The following is an 11,280-nucleotide window of genomic DNA, read 5'->3' as shown; positions in this document are numbered from 1 at the left end:
CATTCAAAGCATATCTTGTGTTAGGTTTTGAGTTGTTTGTGCTCTGGTTGTTTCTGTATGCGTTGCCTTCTCAGCAGCAGGACGCTCAAAAGCAGAGGATAAAATTCAGCTGTGTAGGGATGGGGTGAGGAATGTCAAGGTGAAGCTGGAGCTGAACAAACAACAAAAGAAGGGCTTCTGCAGATATGTCATCCAGAAAAGGAAGGTCGAAAAAGGTGCGCCCCCCGATAAGCAAGGCTGGAAAACCAGTAACAAGGGATGAAGAGAATGCTGAGCAGTTTTTTTACCTCAGTCTTCACTTGTTACCTCTCTTCCCACACCTCTGGAGTGGATGGACAGCAGGATGAGACTGAGGGAGTAACGTCTTTCCCATTGTAAGTGAAGATCAGGTTCATGAGTACCTGACAAACCTGAATGTACATAAATCTATCAGACTCCATGAGATGCGTCCCAGAGTCCTGAGGGAATTGGCTAATAGAGTTGCCAAGCCATTCTCCAGGATATCTGAAAAGTCATGTCAGTCAGGGTAAGTCCCTGGTGACTGAAAAAGGGGAAATACTCTTTAAACCATTTTTAAAAAGGTAGAAAGGAGGACCCTGGGAAGCACTGCCCTGCCAGCTTCACCTCAGCTGGGAAAATCATGGAACAGACAATCCTGAAAGTTTTGCTGAGGCACAGGGAGGAAAGGGAGGTGACTTGGGACAGCTAGCATGGCTTCAGCAAGGGCAAGTCCTCTCTGACCAACCCAGTGGCCTTCTGTGATGGAGTAACTCCATCAGTGTACCAAGGATATCACCCCTCTATCTAAATTGGAGAGAGGTGGAATCACCATTCTGTGATTCTGTTCTATGATTTTAAGGTGAGACCTCACTGGTTCCATGCAGATGACACGTCCCATTGGTTACATGTTGGCTAAAACCCCATTGACCTACAACTTTTGCAAATATCTCTTCCTCTTTCCTGCACCATTGGTCTGTGCTTAGGATTAACTAGAAAAATATTTGAAGCACCTTCCTGCTATTTTTAGTTGCCAGATCTTGATGGAACTGGGCAATTAAGAAATGAATGTACTTAAACTCAGCAGCCTGTGAAGCCAAATGCTACTGAGAGTTTGCAAGCCTCGAAGAAGAAAGTTTGATTTTGGAAAGAATTTTGACAAAGAGGTCATTGAACTGATTCTTGCCTGGACAAAAAACATTCTTGTGGTGCACATTTCACATGGAAAGCATGAGGGTACCTTAGCTACCTGGTCCTGGACCCACATGGATGCTCACAGGGTGTTGAGCTGCTCACATCCAAGAACCATCACCTTGCTGCACACTGGTCAAGTCGTATTCTAAATCTGAAATTAGCTGGTTAAGGCATATTTAAGCCAAAAACATCTCTCCAACAATATCCACCAGATTTGGCAAAAAATACCTCTGGCCAAAACCAAAATATTCCATTTGGAAACTAAATACTCCAAACTTCATTTGACAAAGATTTTTAATAATTAAATTTACTTCCATTCATGTTTAACAAAATCACTTCAGGGTGGGCAAAACAACTCAGTTTTTCTTCCTCGTATTAAATTTCTGACCAGCTTGAATACCGTTATCTGAGAAAAGACTTCTTTGATACACTGAAACAGAACTCATACCCTCAGAGCTCTCTTTTGTGTCACAAGATGGGCTATAATAACCCATCTTCCAGGTAAACATCTGTAATTCACATCAGCACTAACAAAATCAGGAAGTTCTTGCTGTCTCTGATTTACCTGTTCATTTCTCAGTAATTCTTCCTGCCTATAAACAAGTTACCAGCCTCAAAACTGCACTACTCATCCTTCTCACTTATTAGTCAGAACACGATGGTCTTGGCATAAAAAACAGGACTCAAACCTATGGAGGCAGTCTGAGATCTCAAGACATCTCCCCAGGGCCAAGCAGAGGTATTCTGGTGGGATGCAGCAGTGAGCCCCGTTTGTGCCAGTTTCTGTCAGGAATGCCTTCAAATTAGCATGAGCACTGCATTTACAGAAAGGAAAGTGGAGTGTGTGACAGGCTGTGGGACTCGATGGGCCATTTTAATAATCTCTTCTGACACTGTGAAGACAATGCCCTGGTGTTTCACCAGAGTGCTGCTCCTGCGATGAACAATTCACTGTTGAACTCCAGTTTGGGGTATTTTTAGCAATATCTTTGTCAAAATACTCCTTATGCTGGAGTGTTCACCTGAGATCTTGGATAACATTTACAGTGATCAATTAACTCAAAAAACTGTTGCATTTATTTTTCCTTTGCAATTCTCTGACTGCTGCTTCCTGGATCTCTGGTGCCATGATCTGCTGCCTCAGGGGCCTGCTGGTGTCTCTCAGCACCTCTTGGCATAGATAACAAGGCTGCTGTTTAGAAGAACAAACAACCATGGCATTTTCAGCAATCCATACTCCTTGCTCAGTATAGCACTGGGACAGTCTGTGCCTCTGACTGACAGCTGTCAAGACACAGACTCATCCCTCACTGGATGCACTTTCTTGGGGCTCTATCTGGCAGTTGTGGTGATGCACAGTGGGCCACTTCAGACCCTGGATTCACACATGATCCTGCTCCTAGGCCACTGAGATCCAATTCTGGTCAGGGAAGGAGAAAAACGTGACCACGGCAAAATTAATTTTCTTTTCAAACCCATTCATGGCTGTCCAGCTGATGGGTGCTGAATGGCATCCTGAAGATTCCCAGGGCTTGTGACTCTGGCTGCTGAACATGTGTTCCATGAGGACCTTGGGCACAGTGACGGAGGAGTGTGTGCACAAGGGCTGCAGCTGGAGCTTTTCTCCTGCAGTCATCACAAAGGCTGCATCACATGGACTGGAGTCTGTGGTTTGTCCAGTGCTTTTGTTAGGTCACTTCTGCCTCCACCAGCAAAATGAGGTCACTGGCCTCCTGGTTAGCCAGGGCCATAAATGCAGCCATGATGCTCTCTCAGACACATGCCTGCTGAGTTGGAACTGACTTTGGGAGTCAGGCTAAACCAATCTTCCTTTTGGCATTAGTAGCATTGGAGACACCCACAATGGGAGGAACCCAAGGAGCTGGACTGATTGCTAACTTGAACTTTGCTGAGTCAGGGCAGAGGACTAAATATCTCTATTCACTATGGCATGGAGTGGGAGGTGGGGTGTGCTGGTTATCCCAGTCCGATTCTTCCCTGCAGCAGTGGCAGAGAAACCACCATGAACCAGCTCATGGCAATGCTGGGTTTTCTGCAGCCACTTGGGCAGAAATCCCCAATTGCTCTGTGGAACGACACAGTGGTTTGGGAAGGCGCATCTGGAGTTTTGTTACATACTAAATCAAGGACATGGCAGGTGTGTAAAGCTTATATTTCAAAGCCTTTCAGACAGCTAATATATGTGGCAGTTGTTTACGCAAAGGAGTGACTGCTGAAATGAGGTCCGGAATGATTTGTTTTGGTTTTTAAATCCCCTTCTCTGAATTCATGTGATATTTGTGCAGCCGCAAGGGAACAACCAAGTAGAATTTCCTGAGATGTGCCACCTCGCTGCAGGAAAGTTGCTCTACAAATTCTTCTCTGAAGGCAGAAATGCTCTCAGTTTCTTCCCAAAGCCAGGTCACTCCTTCATGCTTTTCAAGACCCAGGAAGAAGATGCAAAGGGACTGAAATATTTTGAGGCATAGTTCTGGTAATGCATTCCCTTCAGGGTGAGGGAGGCCACAGTCAGGCCTGCAGGCTGAGCTGGCCATAGTCAGGCCAGCTTTCAGTCCTGTTCCCAATTCCATCTCCTAATGCCACCTCACTTATTCTGTGTGTTCTGCAGTGACAGGAGCATTTTTGTGGTTGTTTTAAAAGCTTAGCAGACCAAGATGATGTCCTAGAGGCTGATCATCCTTTCTAGGACGAGGCCTCAACTCATGCAGTAGTGTTTGTCTTTAAGGAACATGGATAGGGGCCAAAGGAGAGATTTTGAAGGTTGCTCTAACTAGAATACATGTCTGAAGACTTGTCTGGCAGCTGCCTGAGACATCTGCTTTTCTGGCAGTTCACATTTAATAGCATTTTCTGTGTTCTCCTTTTTAGAAGAAACAACTGAGACTAAACCAGCCACATTTCTGCTTTCCAGAGTCTGGTCCTGAGTTTGTCAGTGGTGCTGCAGAAACCAGGACAAGCTCTTGGCTCCACCAGTGTGGTCCTTACAAACCTGGACAGTGAATGTCACTGTAAAGACAAGTGCAGCCATAAAAAGAGGAGGCAAACTAGAAACAATGCAATTTAATAGTTTTGGATGCTCTTCTCAATCACCACAACTTGCCTTTCCCTCCATAGCAATAGCAGCTGCTCCTGTAGGATTGCTTTGCTGTCTTTGTTCCCCTTGCTGCCTTAATTTGCAAAACCCACAGAGGATGAACCACTATCAGTGCTAAACTGGTGATTAAGAAGAGAACTGTTTTATTTCTAAAACTGTTACAGTGCAAAAACTATTGCTGGGTGACATCCTCAGAGTAGGCACATGCTACACTGACCACGGCAGTCACCTCAATAGGTCTGTGCTGGAAACCATCTGTGGGGTCATGCCTCAGCAGTGATATGCAGAAGGGAGGTGGGAGTCTGGGTGTCCAGGGTGGGCTGCTTAGGAATGCCCTGTTAACAGCCTTCATTCCCATGACCTGCTTGTATCTCACTCTGTGGGCATTACCAAACTGAATGTTAGAAAATTCAAGAGGTAAAAACCACTGCCCCTGCTCTAAATGGAAGCTGTAAAAGCAAACTGGTCCACGTCAGCCAGTTCCAGCTACAAAAATTCCCTGTCCTTATTTTTGTACTTGCTTTGGGAATACCATTCACTGTGTGAAAGTGTGATTATTTCTGGAAAGAAAAGCTGTTGAAGACTTAGTGCCAGCATTGGTTTCATTACAAATGTGGACAGAAAACTGTCAAAAAAACAGTTGTGTTTTCAGATGTACCACATGTGACTGGGGCTGTGTTAGAAAACATGATCTATCCCATGTAAACCATGAATCACTGAACAAAAGTCCTATTTGTAAATTTGAATATTGGCAGCCAGCTTTCAAACTTTCTGTCTTGCAAATAGTTCTGTGATGCTTTGAGCAAGCACAGAAATGCAGTGGGACTTCGCCAGGTTCCCTGGATCTTGCCAAGTTTTGACTCAAACCTTCTTCACCTGCATAAACTAGGAGAAAAACCAGAGTAAGAACTCCCAAACTCGGCTTGACACGCACACACGAAGTTAAACCTGGCTCTTGAAAAATTTATTCCAAACAATATAATCTGTCAGACTGACCATATACTGTAATTCTACTCAATCACTTTTTAAAATTATTCCTGTTGATTTGCCCCTTTTGAGAACACACAAAAGAGAGAAAATCCGTAAGAGAATTGAATCATAGTTTTTATTATGCGGGTTTTGAAAACCGCGTAATTCTTTAGGCCTCTTTTTGTGGGCAAAAGGCTTAAGCAAAAAGGCTTCAAGCCAGAATATCATGTCCTGAGATAGCAGGACATCTAAGGAAACTAGTTTTTATTAAGTGTTCTAAGAGAATACAAACTGAGAATTCAAACTGAAAGAAAGGGAAATTTAGGTCAGATACAGGGAAGAAATTCTTCTCTGTGAGGGTGATGAGGCCCCGGCACAGGGTGCCCAGAGGAACTGTGCCTGCCCCATCTCTGGAAGGCTGGACAGGGCTTGGAGAAACCTGGTGTAGTGGGAGGTGCAGGGGGTGGAACTGGATGAGCTTTAAGGCTCCTTCCAACTCAAATTATTCTGTGTTTCTAGTTCTGATTTAAACGCAGCCATTTCACCACCCACCTGCCATTGATGGCCTCTCACAAAGGTTTGGTTTTACTCCTGAAAGAAACAAAGCAAATTTTTATTCTTCAATAAGTTGTCATACTCTGGGTGGAGCTAGTCATCAAAAGGAAGATTAATATGGGCAAGCCATCACGAAGCCATGAAAGTGTCATATCCCCAGCTCCAAGGATGAAAGGGATGCTTCCTGAACATTGAACCACATTCTAAAAATACAGCTAAAGTAGAGATCAGTGCTTTTGTCAGAGAGGATTGTGATCTTGGATTCAGATTGCAGTGTGAAAGGTGTAAGCATGTTGGGTCATCACCCAAATTGCACCCTACATGTAAACTCAAGCAAGTTGTTTTTCCTCTCCATCCAATATTTATGCATGGGACTCTTGAAAAGTGCTAAAGTTTTCTATTTGTATGCAAAATTACACTTATTCCAAAGTCCAAATAATCTAAGTTTAGAGATTTTTATTGGGCTTTTTTTTTTTTTGATTGTTACTTAGAGGTTTAAAATAAGTAGGCATAAATTTTTAATTTAGAATGCAGGAAAAGTGGAAAGAAAGTGGGCAAAATAGGGTTAGAGGAGAAAAATCAAGCTATAAATGAAAGAAATCATGAATCCAGAAAGGAGCATTGCACAAACTTCATCCATGAGGGGGTTATTTCCAAAATGCATCCAGTAGCATCTAGGGGCTCCAGGGACACTTGATGAAAGAGACCAGTTTTCTTTAGTGTGTGGTAGGGCTGGGCTTGAGACCCTGAGTGCCAGGAGATTTGTTCTCTTCAGTCATCATTAGTGGTGTTTCTCTGGTTTTGAGTTTATCTAGGACAAATTGGAGAGCTCTTGAATAATGAAGTAATTAAAAATCAATCTTGAAATATCTTAAGCTGCCTTGACAGGCTTTTTATTTAACAACATGCTTAAACAGATCATTCAGTAAGTTATGTACTCCAAGTTTCTTCCCCCTTCCTCTAGAGAATGTCTCTATGGCCAAGGGAAGGGTGCAGAATGAACCCACGGTTTGTCCTCTCCTGGTAATGCCTTGACCTCCAGATAACAAAGTGTGTATTCATTTTATACTCTAGAAATTATTTTTATTGTCAGACTTTGATGTTGCCAGGATAAATATTTAGTTCCCAGTAAATCTGCCAAGATCTGGAGGCAAGTGTGCTTTTATGCCTTCGTACATGGGCAATACAGAGTTGATGTAATACATGTGGGTTATATTCTACTGCCGTGAAAGTGGCAATGATGGCACCAGCACGGCAGCAAAAATGCCACTTCTCACCCATTTGCAGTGCCAGCCTTCCTCTCTTAGGCAGGTTTTTATTAGAGGTTAAGGGTTTGCCTGATGTTATGAAGGGTTTGCCAGATGTTATGAAGTCCCACAAGGCACAGAGAAACCATCTTCAAAAAAACCCCACTAATCACTTGGAGATAAAGCGGAATTGAGTAACTGAGCTTTTCATCTGACATGAAAAGACCAGAAGCTACATTTGAGACAAAACCAAAAACTTTAACAAGTTACATTGTTTAAACAGTTTTCAAAGGAACATTCAATTCTATCTGCAACACCTAAATGGAAGGGTTGTTCTTTTACTTATTTATTTTGCGATAAAGAGGGTTATTAGCTCTTGTTATCTCCTTTCACTTTAATGCATTCTGCTGAAACCCTCAGCAAAAAAAAGCAAGCTTTGTGAACAACAAAGTGACAAATGAAAAAGAAAGATTAAAATTAGTTCAAGGATAAAAAAGAGCATATATTTTACAGTCAAAATCTCCTGGTGTAAGCACTGATGCATTCAAATGGAGAGAACAGATCTTGATTACGATGCAACTCCACCTTGCCTCTCCGAGTGCCTGGCTGTGATCTTGCTGCAGACAACTGAAATGGCTTCAGAATTCTGAATTTGGGCAAAAAAACCCCCAGACCATACAAAAAGAGCTTACTGGTTCTGGAATCATCATGTGCATCAGATGAAAACTGAGAAGGCTGTGCATGCTGGAACAAAACTGACAAGGGGAAACTGGGAATCATAGACTTGGGAAGCTGAGATTTCCCTATGCGGGAAGATGCTGTATCCAGATTCCAGGTTACAGTTTAAAGTTACCGAGCATTTGTGGTGAGAAGGCTCTCAAATTTTACAGCCCTTGGTCATAATCCTTTTCCTGCCTCCAACCATATCTTTTTTTCCTTGGACTCATCTTACTAATCACATTCTTTTACTCTTAGAGCCTGATGCAAAACCCAGGAAAAGCAATGGAAAATTTTCTGTTGACTTAGCTGATCTGTGGTTTAGGCCCCAATAAGCTGTTAGTCTTTGACTCAGATGATGCTTGCACGTTTTGCTAGCACAAATGTGAGAGAAAATCCTTTCCTAAATAATTATATGAATCTTAAGTTTGTTCTTTGTCTCCTTGCTTTGAAGCCTAAACAGCAAAAAAATTCTCTTACTCCAAACCAGAGGGTTTGTACTGTGCTTTGCAGAGCCAAGTCTTCTCATATAACAGGGTTTAGAGCAGTGCCACCAGGACACACAGCAATTCCATAGTTGTTTTCTACCAGCCCTGTGATTTCCTTGAACTACTTCAGGTGCTGCAACATGTCTAAGCAAGGACAACACAGCTGTTGAAGGGTCTGGAGCACAAGTCTTATGAGGAGCAGCTGAAGGAGGCTGGGGAAGGGCTCAGCCTGAAGAAAAGGAGGCTCAGGGGGAACCTGCTCGCCCTTCACAATTCCCTGATGGGAGGGTGCAGCCAGTGGACAGAACAAGAGGAAACAGAGCTGTGCCACAGGAGATTTAGACTGGACATTCGAGAATTTTTTTTTACTGAAAGAGTGGTCAGACACTGGCACAAGTTGCCCAGGGCAGTGGTGGCATCACCATTCCTGGAAGTGATCAAAAAACATTTAAATGTGACACGTGGGGATATGGTTCAGTGATGAACTTGGAAGGGCTGGGTCAGTGGTTGGTTTCAATGACCTTAAACATCTTTTCCAACCTAAATGTTTTCATGCCTCTTTACCAGAGGCTGAAATCCTCCAGGTGCTTGTCCTCTACCAGTGGTGCAGAAGCATCCAAGATGTTCACAGAACCTCTCCTGCTGTATGTATAAGATAAAATGTTCCACAGGGCACAAATACTGACTTGTTACTGTTTTTGGTGCTAGGTGAGGACAGCAGGTTCTTTGTGCCAAAATGTTCCTCTGGAGCTCTACCACATTTCAGGAAGCAGGAGAATGCTCCCCATATCACATTGTCCTTGCTCGGTGAGAACACTGCATCCTGTGAGATGATAAACAAGCTCTCGTGGTTCAGACTGTCCTCTCAGCTCACCAGAGGCCATGGCAGGTGGAAATACCACCCTTCAGTCCACACATTGTAACAGTAGCATGGTTGCTGTCAGCATGAGCTGGGGAGAAGATGACATTGAGGAAATGGGAATAATGGCTGCATAACAGGAGAAAAGTGCTGCTCTCTGCATTGATAGTTACACCTGATTTGGCAACTGAAAGAAGAAAGAGAAGATGTGAAGACATTAAGCCTCTTATCAACCTGATGAGGTGAAATTGAAAAGAAAAAAAAAAAACCAGAGGCAGAGTTATTCAGCAGCAAATGGATTTATTAACTTCTAAAATGGTGTGTGTTTGAATGCGATAGGGAAAGCAGCATTCGTCAGTGTGCGCCACATCAAAAGACAAATTAATCCTTTGAAGAAACGTAGCTTTTAAAAATCCCCCTCATTAAACAATCTATCAGGAGGCTGAGCTGTGGAGCCAAGCACTGGTTCCTGTGCAGCACAAAGACCTACATGTGACACAGTTCCAGGTATGGCTGCCCTCCTGTGTCAGGGTCTGTTGGCTGAGCCTTACAAACCATGATGCAGGACCTACTTAGAGGATGTGTTTTCCCTTCCAGCTCTTAACTCTTTTCCTGCTACAGCACCCACAGGGCTTAGGGAGTACAGCCTAGCTGAGGTGGCATGAGGCATTTGGATGGCTTCCTCCCACCTCCCACCCCAGCACCTCCCCATCACAGTTCCACCAGACTTCTCAAGGCTTTGCCACCCTCTCCCTTTGGCAGCTGGTCAGAAATCACTGTTGATGACTTTGCAAATATTCTTTGAAAGACTTCAGTGAGCCATGTGTTACAAAAGGATCTCAATTTCCTCTAATAACAATGCTCCACAAGACTACTATGATTTTCTGTCATGGAAACAAGTGTTCTGGTTTCAGGGTTTTTTAGCTAGGATGCCCTGGTTTTCCAATACGCTGCTTCCTGTGAGGTGCCTTCTTCCCTCCAGACATTCCTCTGAAAGGCAGCCTTTGAGCCACAGCAACATGGTGTGGGGGTGCGGCGGCCCGATGCTGCGGATCCCGAGTCCCCGAGGCCGGCGGTCGGCGTAATCCACGGGGACGCTGCCGAGGATGCCATCGCCTGGGACTCGGAGGAGGCCGGGCCGTAAACCGCTCTCTCCCTCCCCTGGAAAGTTTTCCTAAGTTTATTGGTTTAAAGTTTGCTTCCCCGCCCCTATCACCGCCCCCACTGCTTGCCCTCACTAGAATGTTCTGTTGCCGGGCTTCCCCCATCAGTTGTTTCTAATCCCCTCCCTAGTTATATTTCATTTGCTCCCCCGCTTGTCCCTCATGTTGTCCCGGAGCCCTGTTGGCTCCGCCCCTGTTGTTCCTCCCCGGTAAACCCCGTATTTCCCCCTAAAACCCCCCTCCCTTTGTTCTCTCGGCGTGGCGTGGCCGCGATCCCAGCCCCGCCGGGCTCTGCACCCGGTAGCTGCGTGGACCGCCCCACCCGAGAGCCCCCAGTGTGCCTCCCCCGCGCCGCTTCTCCTTTAATAAACTGCACACTGGTGACTCTCAGCTCGTCGCACTTTCTTTATCACGGGAAGCGACCAGCGACTCCACGGCGTTCCTGCTCGGTAGGCACCCGCCTCCGCCGCGTGGTCCCTGCCGCTCCAAGGAGCGACCCTGGGAACACTGAGGCTGACCGTAGCCGCCTCTGGGACAGAGCTGAACAGCCGGGAGGGCTGAGAGCTTGGGCCCAGGTGAGGCCTCCGAGGTCTCCCGAAGCCCCGGAAGCCATTGGGACTAAGACGGCCGGACCCCTCCGGACCTTACAACTTCAAGATGACATCTTCTTTCACACTAAAAAAGAAATACATGAGTGGCGTCTCTCCAGGTGGGAAAGTAACATCAGGTATTGTGTTAAGGGGAATGATGCAGAAACAGAAGATTTTGCTGCTTACATTCTCTTGCCTCCTGGAGAGCTCCTAGATACTTCAGGCATCTTTCTATGCACTTATTGAGCTCCCCAGGTATTTCAACAGCTGCACTTTGTCTAATACAGAGCAGTACGAGATAACACTAAAATTTCCACACCACAAAATGAGCTCATGCAACCATTTCTTTGCTGGCAGGTAAACCAGACAAACACATGAGATCCTGG

This window comes from Lichenostomus cassidix, chromosome 18 (genome assembly GCF_008360975.1).
Source record: "Lichenostomus cassidix isolate B80296 chromosome 18, HeHo_3.0, whole genome shotgun sequence".
NCBI lineage: Eukaryota > Metazoa > Chordata > Aves > Passeriformes > Meliphagidae > Lichenostomus > Lichenostomus cassidix.
The sequence above is the reverse complement of the archived record's forward strand: the minus strand, read 5'-3'. Positions refer to the sequence as shown.